Source organism: Panthera leo, chromosome E2 (assembly GCF_018350215.1).
Source record: "Panthera leo isolate Ple1 chromosome E2, P.leo_Ple1_pat1.1, whole genome shotgun sequence".
Lineage (NCBI taxonomy): Eukaryota > Metazoa > Chordata > Mammalia > Carnivora > Felidae > Panthera > Panthera leo.
Window position 1 is genome coordinate 1,828,724 of NC_056693.1, and position 16,545 is coordinate 1,845,268.

The 16,545-nt window shown below is 42.7% G+C and overlaps 1 long non-coding RNA gene across 2 annotated transcripts in view; it reads right to left on the reverse strand.

Moving 5' to 3' along the window:
* LOC122207652 overlaps nt 1-16,545 on the reverse strand; it is a 175,933-nt gene that overhangs the window by 112,134 nt on the left and 47,254 nt on the right. The window lies entirely within an intron of this gene.

Here is a 16,545-nt window from a genome sequence, read left to right on the forward strand (position 1 = left end):
AGATGCGAGAGCACACCGCAAGTGCAAAGGCCCTGGCGCAGGAGCATGTTTCGAGGGCAAGCCAGCAGGCCGGAAGCTAGCTCCAGAGAAAGACCAGAGCTGAGCGTGGAGAGGGTGTAGGCAGGTCATAGTACCAACTCTGGAGTCTACTACTCAAGAGGCAAATTATGAAGACTGCCGATATGGCTCACACTAATTGTGTTACTACCATGTGCTGGCTCTGAGTTGGTGACACTCTCATCATGCCTCTCTCATTAGAGCAGCCCACTCATTAGGGGGGATCTTGAGGCTTACACAAACCAATCACGGAATGCAAAATGATCAGCACGCAGGAAGTGCTCAATAAATGTTATTTATTCTCTCCCGCTTGCCTTTTGCTCTTGGGGAAACTGGGGAGGATTGATTTGCTTTCCTGTGCATGAATAATATAATAAAACCTACATTTTGAAACGTGGCAGCCGGGAGGTTCTGGAGCCAGATGAAGATCACAAGCAACCGTAAAATTATTCTGGGGAGGGTACAGCCATCACCAACACCAAGCTCGCCTTGACCAGCCACCGCTACCCCTGTGGCCATCGGCCCGGCGGGATTCTCCATCTCCCAGTGGCAGATCTACCTCGAGGTGGCAAGGAAATGCATACCTGTTGAGGGCGGAAAGCAATCCACAACAAAACCCAGAGGACTCTACATATGTATGTTTGTACGCTTATACACCCAAACGTATAATAAAAGCAGAATTCTCACTGTTGATTTTAAAGTGTTACAAGGCTTGGTCAAACAGGCATATCAGTGAATAGATTAACATGCTACGTGAGAATTTAAAATGTTGGGGCGCCTGGGTGGCTCAGTTGGTTAAGCATCCAACTTTGACTCAGGTCATGATCTTGTGGTTCATGAGTTTGAGCCCTGCATTGGGCTCTGTGCTCACAGCTCAGAGCCTGGAGCCTGCTTCGGATTCTGTGTGTCCCTCTCTCTCTCTCTCTCTCTCTGCCCCTCCCCTGCTCAAGCTGGCTCTCTCAAAAATAAACATTAAAAAAATAAAAAAAAAGAAAAAGAAAAATCTGCATTCAATCTGATAACATAAAACTGAAAACCCCGTTGTTATGGGTTGAATTGCATTATATCCCCAGTGGCCACCCCCACCTCCCAAATTGGAGTCCTAACCTCCAGGACCTTCAAATATAACTTTATTTGGAGGTAAAATGAGGTCCTTAGGGTGGGTCCTAATCCAGTGTCCTTCTGAGAAGAGGAAAGTCTTAACACACACAGGTACTGAAGGGAGAGCATGACCCGTGCAGGGGAAGGCTGTCGTCCACAAGCCAAGGCGGGGAGGGTGGAACAGACCCTTCCCTGGGGAGGCCCCCACGCTGCAGACACCCTGATCTCAGACCTCCAGCCCCCAGAACCCAGCGAAATGAATTTCTGTTTTGTGACAGCGGCCCCAGGACACTGACACACCCACCATGGGAAATATTTCAATGACCAAGTAAAACTTTCTTCAATGTACGTGGCAATCCAGTCCCCATCACTAATCACTAGTTATGCCTATTCCTCTCACGGATTACTAAGAAAGAGTTGCACGCTGTATCAGTTTTCTAGGGCTGCTGTAATAAATTAACACAGACTGGGTTGCTTAAAACAACAGATTGTCTCACTGTCCAGAGGCCAGTCCGAAACCACGGGGAGGGTCCTTCCAGCCTCTCTGGCTGTCGGTGGCTCCTGGCATGACTTTCGGACAGATGTACCTCTCCAACCTCTGCCCCGCCTTCATACCATCTCCTCTGTGTCTCCGTGGGTCTAAATCTCTGTCTTACGAGGGCACCGATCTTTGGATTTAGGGGCCACCCTAAATCTAGGATCCTTTCATCTCAAGATATGTAGTCAATGACATCTGCAGAGATTCCACTTCCAAATAAGGTCACATTCTGAGGTTCTGGGTGGATGTCAATTTGGGGGAGACATTATTCAACCCACTACGAACACCAAAAAAGAAAAAAAAAAGACTCAAAATGTCTGTTTTCAGTTACAGATTTCCAGCGAAGGTTAAACTTTAAGCTTCCTCTCTTGCCCCTTCTAAAAGTCTAGCAAGGTGTTTCAGTAATGTTTGCCAAAGTGAGATATCTTAAATGCAATTGGTTGAAATCACCTTCCGTTTTTACCTTGGTATCTCCTTCCTTAAAAAAAGAAAAGACAACAACTGGGGTGCCTGGGGTGGCTCAGTCTGTTAAGCACCCGGCTCTTGATTTCAGCTCAGGTCATTATCTCACAGCTTGTGAGATCAAATCCTACATCAGGCTCTTTACTGACAGCGCAGAACTGGCTTGGTATTCTCCCCCCCCCCCCCCAAATAAATAAACATTAAAACACCACAACCTTATATTGGACAGCATTGAGGTGGTCACAGGCATTTTTGGGACCTAGCTAAAGGCAACCTGAGTGGGGGGCAGACTTTGTGGAAAGGATGCATATATAGGGTTGCAAGATTTAGCAAGCAGAAATACAGGATATCCAAGTTTAATTTGGAATTCAGGTAAACAATGAATAACTTTCAGCATAAGCATGTGCCGTGCAAAATTTGGGACACGTAGTATAGTACATACCTATACTGAAAAAAAAGGTGCTCACTGTTTATTTGAAATTCAAATTTTATCTGGCAGCCCTGTCTCTGTGTTATTAATCAGTTATGCACACATACACGTACATACATGTATGGATATACATGAGGTTATATCGATGTAACTACATACAGTTATGTTTCCGCCATCATCAGTATGTAAAGTCTTTAGTAACCATCCTGGGGTAAGAACTGCTCCAAAAGGTACTATACTGTGCTAGCCCAACATCACGGTACAAAGGTGCTTATCATGCTACGAACATGTCTCGTGGTGCAGGGCACCAGAATTATGAGAACCGGGAGGAAGCAATATGGTTTGAAACGTACAAAGCAGAAGCTGGGTGTGGAAAATTCTTCTAAACACGAGAACTATAAAATATGTAAGTGGAGGATCCCTTATCACTAACGCCTGGTCGAGACACAGGGTCTTCTCTGCCAGCAACCCATTAGGGCAGTGTTTACCACGGGAACACCTTGGGAAAGCGGGGGGCAGATTTTAGCAGAATCCCCGGTTTACTTGGGTCACGCCCAGCAGACAAGCAGCATGTTAAGACAGGTTGCGAAGACACGTAGCCGTACACGACACTTGGGGCATCAGCCCAAGTGTCACATAACGTTCCCTCCAGTACAGAGAAGATCCCCGGAGGAGACGCCTCGGTGACAGGGTTCCCGGACACATTCATCAACCAGTCAACCCATTAGTCGCGATAGAGGAACGGTCACCTGATGGCACAGCTGCTCAGCAGTACCCAGCACAACATACCAGCAATTTTAAAAAGCAGTGCAGCTGCTCTCGTGTATGACTTAATTCCAGATCAAATTTGTAGATGTTTCTTTATCAACCACATCAGATTTGAAATGTGCCGAAACGGGGCGTCTGCTCGTGGGAGCCAAATTTCAGTCTGAAAGAAAGAGGACTGGCAGGGGGCTGCAAAAGAGTGAAAATCGCTGTTGGACAAACATCGTAATGATAAGGAAGCAGAATCATGACGGCCAAAGAGATGTAGATTGTGAAAGCCGCTGCACAAGACATTTTTTTCCTCGGCACAAGAACCAGGATTCTTCCAAAGAGGAAATTAAAAGCAGAAAGAAAAATGGTAACAATAGCAAATGCAACACCATAATCTGTGGGTCGCCAAAAAAAATGTGCGGGGAGGGACGCACTAGCTTCATTTCATTTGCTGCTTTTCATGAGGATTATGAGCTTTCGTTGTGATCTGATGGCAATGAACAACATTTGATTCAACACGGTTGAAAAGCTGGTGTTTGTTTCTCCCCAAAAAGCGTGAGCTCGGCGGTATTTGCAACCACAATACACAATCTATCATGGGATCCAGGCTGGGCTTTTTGAACACGACAGTTTTCATATCACTGTTTTGTTTGTAAAAGGTTTTCACACGGAACGGCGTTACTTGCATCAAATAGGATCTCAAACTGGGTAAATATATACAGATGATGAAGATTTTGCATGGAGTACGGAGGGCTGTGTTTACTCAGATGATGCATTATTCAAATAAAGATGCACCAGACCGGACAAGAGGGAATATTTATTCTCCAGCGAACAAAAATTTCATGGGAGTTATTATTATACTCATCATGCACACGTGGGGGAGGGGTGTCAAAGTGGGAAACCAAAGTACCTTATTTAAACACAACTGTAGATAAAGAATGAATTAAAATAATGGGGGGAAATGTTCACAAAAGGAAGTAGCAAATCAAACCCTACGAGCCAAATGCCAAAGGTAACTGAAGCTCTAGGATTCCGCGTGAACGTGGCAGCGACCCATCCGATGGGGACTTACTTGGTTGGTCTTAATGTGAAAATCCATGAGAGATTTTTGGGAGGGGGGCACTTCTCTGGGTTGAAAAACATTTGAGATGTTACTCGACCAAGTAAAACAAATTCTAAGCGACCGTTGGTTAACTCACCGTGAACAACATTCTTGGTCGGTATAGGACGGCGCACCTGTTGTGAAATGTGACCAGCTCTCTTCGCAAACGCTGATAAATCTGAAGGAATGTACCAGATGCCGCTCACTCCCTCAATCTCAGCAAAGAGCTGTCTCTGCAGGCTCGGGGGTAGTTGACCCCACGGCCGATGTAAAGAATTTACCATTTTAACCATTTTTTAGTGTACAAGGCAGTAGTTAAGTCCATTCAAGTTGTTGTGCAACCAACCTCCAGAACCTTCTCATCTTGCAAAACTGAAACTCTGTACCCATTAAACACACTCACTCCCCATTCCCCTTTGCCTCAGCCCCAAGGTAACCATGTTCCACTTTCTGTCTCTGAATCTGCCTACTTTAGGCACCTCATGTAAGTGAAATCATACAGCGTTTGCCTCTTTGTATAAACAATCCGAGACCAAAGGCTACCTTACCTTCCTATTCTAAGAAAAAATTATGTTACAAAATTATCTTCCTAAGAGGAAGTAATGGATGAGTGCACAGCCAAAACAAAATAAAACAAAACAAAATAAAACAAAACCCACATGGGAGAAAAAGTATTACAGAGGTGTATCAATAAGTTAATTAATAAAACATTTTATGTCATTTTTTTACTTTGTGATCCTTTATGGTATTTGAGCAATTTCACGGTACTGTGAGTGGTTGCTGTGATTTCTGTACTCATTCCAAGTAAATTGTCACATCTGTACCGAGTTTTCATATTTGTCATTTTACATTCTTTGCATCAAAAAGGGTCCCCCAAATTGTAAAGCCCCGGGCTCCACAAAACCTGGATTTCCTCCTGGTCCAATGTTAAATAACACCTGTCTGTGTTCCAAAACCCAGACTTTGAAACCAAAAGGAGATGTCATTTCCCCGCTCCCACCCCCAGCAGGCAGACAAAGATGAAAGAATTGATCCCACCCAAGGTTGACCAGAGGGGGAAAAACGGACATCTTCACAGCTGGCTGTGGGAGAAGAAATTGGTTCATGCTTTCTCGCAAACAGTTCTGGAATGATTATAAAAGTTTAAAATGCACAAATCCTTCGGTCCAATAATTTCACTTCTGGGGATCTACCCCTGCTCAATGGAACACACACACAGCCACTCACCTATGTGGACATTACAATAACATTGTCTATGAATGCAAGAAACTAAAAACAAGTTCATGAAACATATCTCCAAAGGTGTCCGGAATCAACTCTTTAAAAACAGATGCTATTTTAAAAAATATTTAATGTCACAAGAGCTTGCTGCATTAAAAAAGGATAAAAACTCAACACACATACCACAAACCCAATTTCTGCAAAAATAATTCACTTGTTCATTATTTATACATTAATTATTTGTCTGTAAATTGGACTGAGCATTTACTCTCTACCAGACACTATGAAGGCACCAGGGGACATGATGAAGACCAAATTTGCAACAAGTCTTTGCCCTCTCTGGGCTTCCTTTTAATGGGAGCTACAAAAAACAAACTCCCCATCCAGAAAATGATTTAGAAATATACAGATGGTTTGAAATGATGAATTCCCTAGCGGCCCCTAATTCCACTCCTGGACAAACACCCTGGCGAAACTATCCATCTGTGCGCAAGGAGACAAATGCCAGAATGGACATAGCAACAGTGATGATCTGACAAATACATGTTGTGTGCCAATACTTCCCCAGTGCTGCTTGTCAGAACAAAAATGTGGAGTGGGGTGTGGAATCTACACCCTCACCAACAAAAGAATGGATCCACGGAGTGTGTGCACACAAGAGATAGATACACACAGCGTATGCAAATAAGATGATGGATACATGGAGTGTATGTACATAAGAGAATGGATACACAGAATGTGTGCACACTAGAGGATGGATGCACGGAGCGTATGCACACAAGAGGATGCGTACGTGCAGTGCAAGCACATAAAACGATGGATACACGGAGTGTATGCACACAAGAGGATGGATACATGTTGTGCATGCACGTAAGAGAATAGATACATGGAGTGTGTGCACACTAGAGGATGGATCCATGGAGTGTGTGCACACAAGAGGATGGATACACGCAGTGTATGCACATAAGACGATACATGGAATGTACGCACATGAGGATGAATATGTGGAGTGTATGCACACGACAAGACAAATAGGTGCAGTGTATGTACATAAAAGAATGGATATACGGAGTGTATGCACATATGACAATGGATATGCAGAGTGTATGCACATAACAGGATGGATACGTGTTGTATATCCAACCTAAGAGGATGGATACATATTGTGTATGCATATAAGAGAATAGATAAATGTTGTGAATGCACATAGAGGATGTTTATACACATAAGAAGAAGGATACATGGAGTGTATGCACATAAGGGAATGAATACATGGAGTGTATGCACATAAGAGGATGGATACGTGAAGTGTATGCACATAAGAGAATGGACACACAGAGTGTATGCACATAAGAGAATGGATTCATTTGTGTATGCACATAAGAAGATGGATACATGGAGGGCATGCACATAAGAAAATGCAGACATATTGTGTATGTACACAAGAGGATGTATACATGATATGTATACACATAAAAGGATGGATACATGGAGTGTATGCATATGAGAGAATGAATAAACGGAGTGTATGTATGTACAAGAATGGACATAAAAAGTGTATGCAAATAAGAGATCAGATATGTGTTGTTTATGCACATAAGAGAATGGGTACCCAGGGTGTATGCAACTAAGAGGATGGACAGATGGAGTGTATGCACATAAGAGGATACATGGAATATGCACATAAGAGAATGGACACATATTGTGTATGCACATGAAAGGAGGGATACATGGAGCATATAGACATAACAGAATGGATACATGGATTGCACATAAGATAATGGATACATGTTGTGTATACACATAAGAGTATGGATACCCAGAGTGTATGCACATACGAGAATGGATACATGGAGGGTATGCACATAGGAGGATGGATATTCCGAGTGTATACGCATAGAGGTTGGATACAGAGTGTATACATATTAGAGGATAGATACACGGAGTGTATGCACATGAGAGAATGGATACATGTTGTGTATGCACATACGAGGACAGATACACTGAGGGTATGAACATAAGAGGACTGATACACAGAGTGTATGCACATAAGAGGATGGGCACATGGAATGTATGCATGTAAGAGAATGGATACACAAGAGTGTGTGCACACTAGAGGATGGATCCACGGAGTGTGTGCACACAAGAGGATGGATACACACAGCGTATGCACATAAGAATAAATACAGGGAGTGTATGTACATATGAAGAGAGATATGTGCACTGTATGTAGATAAGAGAATGGATACATGGAGTGTATGCACATATGACAATGGACATGAGGAGTGGATGCACACAACAGGATGCATACATATTGTGTATGCACATAAGAGAATGAATTAATGTTGTGTATGCACATAAGAGAAGGAATAAATGTGGTGTATGCACATAAGAGGATGAACACATGTTTCTTATGCACATAAGAAGATGGATACACGGAGTGTATGCACATAAGAAGATGGATACACGGAGTGTATGCACATAAGAGGATGGATATGTGGAGTGTATGCACATAATAATACAGATACACAGTGTATGCACATAAGAGAATGAATTAATGTTGTGTATGCACATAAGAGGATGGATACACGGAGGGTATACACATAAGAGAATGCAGATGTGTATGTACACAAGAGAATGGATACACAGAGTGTATGCACAGGAAAGAATGAATACACGAAGTGTATGCACATAAGAAAATAAACATAAGGAGTGTATGCACATAAGAGAATATATATGTGTTGTATATGCACCTAAGAGGACGGATACCCGGAGTGTATGCACACAAGAGAATGGATACATGAAGCGTATGCACAAAAGGACAGATACGTGGAATATGCACATAAGAGAATGGATATGTATTGTGTATGCACATAATAGGATGGATACATGGACTGTGGACTGTGTGCACATAAGAGAACGGATATATGTTGTGTATGCACATAAGAGGATATAAATACGGAGTGTACGCACAAAAGAGGATGGATACACAGAGCAAATGCACATAAGAGTATGGATTCCCGGAGTGTATGCACATACGAGAACGGATACACAGACTGTATACACATAACAGAATGGATATGTGAAGTATATGCAATAGAGGGTGGATACATGGAGTGTATAAACATTAGAGGATGGATACACGGAGTGTATGCCATGAGAAAATGAATACACAGAGTGTATGCACATAAGAGGATGGAACACGGAGTGTAAGCACATAAGAGAATGTATACACAGAGTATATGCACAGGACAGAATGAATACATGGAGTATATGCACATAAGAGAGTAGATACACAGAATGTATGCACATGGGAGAACGGATACACGTTGTGTATGCACACAAGACGATGGCTACCTCTAGTGTATACACATGAGAGAATGAATACACGGAGTGTATACACTTAAGAGAATGGATACACGAAGTGTATGCACATAAGAGGATTGATGTGTGGAGTATATGCACGTAAGAGAATGAATACACGAAGTGTATGCACATAAGAGGATGGATACATGGAGTGTATGCACATAAGAGGATAGAACACAGAGCGTACGCACATAAGAAGATGGATATGCAGACTGCATACACATAAGAGGATGGATACAGAGAGTGTATCAGGTAAAAGAACAGATACATGTTGTGTATGCACATAAAGGATGGATACACGAGGGGTATGTGCCTAAGAGGAGAGATACATGGAGTGAATGCACATCACAGAAAGGACACGTGTTGTTAATGCACATAAGAGGATGAATATATAGAGCAAATGCACATCAGAGAAAGGATACATGCTGTGAAAGCACATAAGAGAATGGATACGTGGAGTGTATGCACGTAAGAGTATGGATACAATGAGTGTATGCACATAAGAGGATGAATACGGGGAGTGTGTGCACATAAGAGGATGTATACACACAGTGTATGCACATAAGAGAATGGATACATGTTGTGTATGCACATAAGAGAATGGTAACACGGAATGTAAGCACAAAAGAGAAAGGATACACAGAGTGTATGCACATAAGAGGATGGATGCACGGAGTGTATGCACATAAGAAAACAGATACATGGAGTGTATGCACATGAGAGAACAGATACATGTTGTGTATGCACATAAGAAGATGGGTACATGGATATGCATGAATGGATAACATAACAGGATACGTATGTGGAGTGATGCACATAAGACGATGGATACATGGAGTGTATTCACTGAAGAGAATGGATACACGTTGTGTATGCACATAAGAGGATGGATACACAGAGTGTATGCACATAAGATAATAGATACACGGAGTGTATGCACATAAGAGAATGGATATGCAGAATATGCACAGAAGAGAACAGATACATGTTGTGTATGCACATGAGGATGGACACACAGAGTGCATGCACATAAGAGGAAGAATATACAAGAATGTATGACGTAAAAGAATGGGTACATGGAGTGTATGCACATACGACAATGGATATGCGGAGCATATGCACATAAGAAGACGGATATGGGGAGCGTATGCACATAATAAGATGGATACGTGGAGGGTATGCACATAAAAGGATAGATACGCAAAGTGTATGAACATGAGAGGATGCATACGTGGAGGACATGCACATAAGAGAATGGATACACAGGGTGTATGCACATAAGATTGATACACAGAGTGTGCATAAGAGAATGGATACGCGGTGTTTATTCACATATGAGGATGGATACACGGAGTGTATGCACATAAAAGGATGGAAACATGTGCATCCACATAAGAGAATGGATACATGGAGTGTGTGCACATAAGAGGACCGATACTAGGAGTGTATGCACATAAGTGGATAGATACATGGAGTGAATGCACATAAGAGAGCAGATAAATGTATGCACATAAGAAAATGGATATGTGGAGTGTATGCACAATAAGTTGAATACACAGAGTGTAGACACATAAGAGGATGAATACGGGTAGTGTGTGCACATAAGAGGATGGATACACAGAGCATATGCTCATAAGAGGATGGATACACAGAGTGTATGCACAAAATAGAATGGATACATGTTGTGTATACACATAAGAGGATGGTAAAACGAAGTATATGCACAAAAGAGGAAGGATACATGGAGTGTATGCACATAAGAGAATGGATACACTGAGTGCACATAAAAGGATGGATACCCAGAGTGTGTACGCTCGTGAGAGAATGAATACATGGGGTGTTTACAAACAAAAGGATAAATACATGGAATGCGTTCACATGAGAGAATGGATACATGTTTCGTATGCACATAAGAAGATGGATAAGTGGATATGCGCATAAGAGGATGGATACATGATGTGTATGCCCATAGCAGGATGCATATGTGGAGTGTATGCACATAAGAGGATGGATACATGGAGTGTATTCACTGAAGAGAATGGATACATGTTGTATGCAATAACAGGATGGATACATGGAGTCTATGCACATAAAAGAACGGATATGCGGAAGCTATGCACATAAGAGGATGGAACACGAAGTGTACGCACATAAGAGAATGTATACGCAGAGTGTATGCACATAAGAGGATGGACGCATGGAGTGTACGCACATAAGAGAATGGATACACAGAGTGTATGCACATGGGAGAATGGATACATGTTGGGTATGCACAAACGATGATGGATACCCTGAGTGTATGCACATGAGAGAATAAATACATGGAGTGTATACACTTAAGAGAATGGACACACTAAGTGTACGCACATAAGAGGATTGATACACGGAGTGTATGCACGTAAGAGGATGGATATTCAGAGTGTATGCACATAAGAGGATTGATACACGGAGTGTGTGCACATAAGAGGATAGAACACGGAGCATATGCACATAAGAGGATGGATATTCAGAGTGTATACACATAAAAGGATGGATACACGGAGTGTGTGCACAGAGGACGGTACAAGGAGTGTATTCAGATAAGAGAACAGATACATCTCGTGTATGCACATAAAGGATGGATACACGGAGTGTATGCACCTACGAGGATGGATACATGGAATGAATGCACATCAGAAAAAAGATACATGTTGTGAACGCACATAAGAGAATGGATGCGTGGAGTGTATGCACATAGGAGTATGGATACACGAGTGTATGCACATCAGAGGATGAATATGGGGAGTGTGTGCACATAAAAGAATGGATACACAGAGTGTATGCACATAACAGGATGGATACACGGCGTGTATGCACACAAGATAATAGATATGTGGAGTGTATACACATAAGAGGATGGATATGCAGAATATGCACAGAAGAGAAGGATACATGTTGTGTATGCACATGAGGATGGACACACGGAGTGTACGCACATAAGAGGAAGGATATACAGAGTGCATGACATAAAAGAATGGGTACATGGAGTGTATGCACATATGACAATGGATCCATGGAGCGTATGCACATAAGAAGATAGATATGCAGAGTGTATGAACGTAAGAGGATGGATACACGGAATATATGCATGTGAGAACAGATACATGTTTTGAATATATACAAGACGATGGATACACGACATATATGTACCTAAGAGGAAGGACACACAGAGTGTATGCACAAAAGAATGGATACCTAGTGTGTATGCACATAACAGAATAGATACATGTTGTGTATGCACATAAAAGGATGGCTATACGGAGTGTATGCACATAAGATTATGGATACCTGGAGTATATGCATATAAGAGAATGGATACACGGAGTGTGTGCACATAAGAGAACAGATACATGTGGTATATGCACAAAAGAGAACGGATACGTGGAGTGTATGTACATGAGAGAACGGATAAAGGTTGTGTATGCAAATGAAAGGATGTGGTGTATAACATACAAGAATGAATACATGCAGCACATGCACATAAGAGAATGGATATGTGGAGTATATGCACATAATAGGATGGATACTAGGAGTGCATGCACATAGAATGGACACACGTTGTATATGTATGTAACAGGAGGGATACATGGAGTGTAGGCACACAGGAGGATGGATGGATACATGGAGTGATTGCACATAAGAAAATGGATACATATTCTGTATGCACATAAGAGAACGGACACATGGAGCGTATGCACTAAGAGGATGGATGCACAGAGGTATGCACATAAGAGGGTGGATACGTGGAGTGTATGCACATAGGAGAATGGATCCACGGAGTGTATGCACATAACGGATACAAGGACTGTATGCACATAAGAGGATGGATACAAGGAGTGTATGCACATAGGAGAAGACACACGGCTTAATGCACATAACAGGATGGATACAAGGAGTGTGTGCACATAAGAGGATGGATACAGGAGTGTAAACACACAAGAGAATGGATATGTGGTGTGTATGCACATGAGTGAATGGATACGTGGAGTGTACATATTGTGTATTTACATAAGATGAAAGATATATGGGGTGTATTCCCATAAAAGAATGGGTACATGGAGTGTATGCACATATGAGAATGGATATGTGGAGCATATGCACATAAGAGGATGGACACACGGAGTGTATGCACATAAGGAGATGGATTCATGGAGCGTATCCACATAAGAAGATTGATACGAGGATCCTATGCACATAAGATGATGGATACGCAGAGTGTATGATCGTAAGAGAATGGATAAATGGAGTGTATGCATGTAAGAAGATAGATGCACAGAGCATATGCACATAGGAGAATGGATACACGGAGTGTATGCACATAGCAGGATGGTTACAAGGAGTGTATGCACGTAAGAGGATGGATACAAGGAGTGTATGTACATAAGAGGATGACACGCGGTGTGTGTGCACATAAGAGGATGGATATGCGGTGTGTACGCACGAGTGAATGGATACGTGGAGGGTACATGTGGAGGGTATGCACATAAGACGATGGGTATGCGTAGTGTATGCATATAAGAGGATGGATATACGGAGGATATGAACATAAAAGGATGGATCCATGGAGGGTATGAACATAAGAATGTTGATACACGGAGTGTGTGCACATAAGAGGATGGATACATGGAGGATATGCACATAAGAGAATGGATACAGAGTGTATGCACATAAGATCAATACATGGAGTGTGTGCACATAAAAGGATGGATACACGGAGTGTATGCATGTTAGAGAACAGATACACGGAGTGTATGCACATAAAAGGATGGATACATGTTGTGTACCCACAAAAAAGGATGGATATACAGAGTGTGTGCACATAGGAGAATGGATACATGGAGTGTATGCACATAAGTGGATAGATACATGGAGTGAATGCACATAAGAGAACGGATACATGTTGTGTATGCACAAAGAGTATGGATACACAGAGTGTATGCACAAAATAAAATGGATACATGTTGTGTACACACATAAGAGTATGGATACACGGAGTGTATGCACATCAAAGGATGGATACCTGGAGTGTATGCATGTGAGAGAATGAATACATGAGTGTTTGCACATAAGAGGATAAATACATGGAATGTATTCACATGAGAGAATGGATACGTGTTTCACATGCACATAAGAGAATGGATACACAGATATGCACATAAGAGGATGGATACACGTTGTGTATGCACATAACAGGATGCTTATGTGGAGTGTATGCACGTAAGAGGATGGATACATGGAGTGTATTCACTGAAGAGAATGGATACATGTTGTATGCAGTAACAGGAGGATACACAGAGTGTATGCACATAAGAGGAAGGATATACGGAGTACCTGCACATAAAGAATGGGTACGTGGAATGTATGCGCATACAAGAACGGATATGAGGAGTGTATGCATGTAAGAGGATCAACATGCAGTATGTGCACATAAGAGGACAGATACACGGAGTGTATGCACGGAAGAGGATGGATGCATGGAGTGTATGCACACAGGAGAATGGATTCGCAGAGTGAATGCACATAAGATAATGGATACGTGGCATCTGTACACGTAAGAGGGTGGATACACGGTTTAATGCACATAAGAGAATGGATACGTGAAGTGTGTGCACATAAGAGGATGGATACACGGAGTGTAAGCACATAAGAGGATGGATACACGGAGTGTATTCACATAAGATAATAGACACACCGAGTATATGTACATAAGAGGATGGATACGCAGAATATGCACATAAGAGAATGGGTACATGTGTATGTATATAAGAGAATGAATACACGGACTATATGCACATAACAGGATGGATACATGGAGTGTATGCACATAAGATAATAGACACACCGAGTATATGTACATAAGAGGATGGATACGCAGAATATGCACATAAGAGAATGGGTACATGTGTATGTATATAAGAGAATGAATACACGGAGTGTACGCACATAAGAAGAAGGATATACGGAGTACATGCACGTAAAGACTGGGCACATGGAGTGTATGCACATACGAGAATGGATATGCAAAACGTATGCACGTAAGAGGATCGATACACAAAGTGTGTGCACATAAGATAACAGACACATGGGGTGTATGCATATAGAAGAATGGATACACGGAGTGTATGCACATAAGAGGATGGACACACAGAGTGTGTGCACTTAAGAGGATGAATACATGGAGGGTATGCACATAAAGCACCAATACACGGAGTGTGTGCACATAAGAGAATGGATACACAGAGTGTATGCACATAGAGGACGGATATACGGAGCATATGCACGTAAGAGGATATATATGCAGAGCGTAGGCACATACGAGGATGGATACGTGGAGTGTGTGCACATAACAGCACACTGTGTAGCCATCAAGGGAAATCAAAGCCCCAAATTTCCACAGGAGTGCATCTCTCAAGAACAATGTCCTTGCAGGATGGAAGGAAGGGGGAAAAGTGCAGGGGAGGTAACACCTCCAAGGTTATCAATCACACCCTTCCAGAAGATGCTCCTCTTTCTTTGCTTGTTTACAGCTCTGAGGTACTGTTCTGATTTCCACCTTCCATGACTCACTTAAGGGGGGCAGCTCAATGCATGCAGGTCTGGGAGAATCAAATGCCCCACTCCCTGGATTTCTGACCCCTCAGGGGAGTGTTCTCTTAGTATAATGAGACCTGTTCTCTCCTTCAAGCAGCATACATGACAACTACCTGCTGGCACTTTTTTTTTTTTTTTTAACCCATGCATGTTTACCTCCACGGCCTGGAAAATTCCAGTCAGTTCCTAATGCTCCCTTCCCTCCCACAGCAGCCAGCAGTTTCCATGGCAACGGGTAAGCCTGCAGGTACCAGCAAGAACAAAGCTGAGTCCCTGATAATAAAACTGCCTGGTGGGGGGATGGGGGAGGGTTTTGGCAAGACTCAGGCCTCCCCTCCCCCTGGCTGTGGCTCTTTAATTTCAGAGCAGCTCTTGTGATTGAAAATCATACGACCCCCTCCCCCTATGACAAAAGCATGATTTGGAGAATCTAATTTACACAGGGAGGCTGAGAAGCACCGGGCCAGCAGGCACCTCCCTATAGCGATGCACAACGCGGCCCCTCTGTCCAGCAGCAGCAGCACCTGGGAACGTGCTAGAAATCCAAATTTTGGGGCCCCAGCCCAGACTTTAATGAACCCTCCAGGTGTCTCTGGTGCTTGTCCCGCTTGAGAACCACTGGTCTCTAGGGCTGATTAACACCAATCAGGGGTGATCATGGGACCATTATTTCCCATCTGATGGGAAAGCCCTTCCCATGTAGCCTTCAGGTCTCTAGACATTCTCCCCATATTAAATCCTGAGATATCCCCTCTCCCCACACTACATCTGCCTCCTGATGCCTCTCATTTCTCTCACCGTCCCAAGCTCCTCACACACTCAGATGCCAGGAAGGAGGAAGGGGGAGGGACCCCTCAGTGGGTTGGGGGGTTCCCTTTGGGG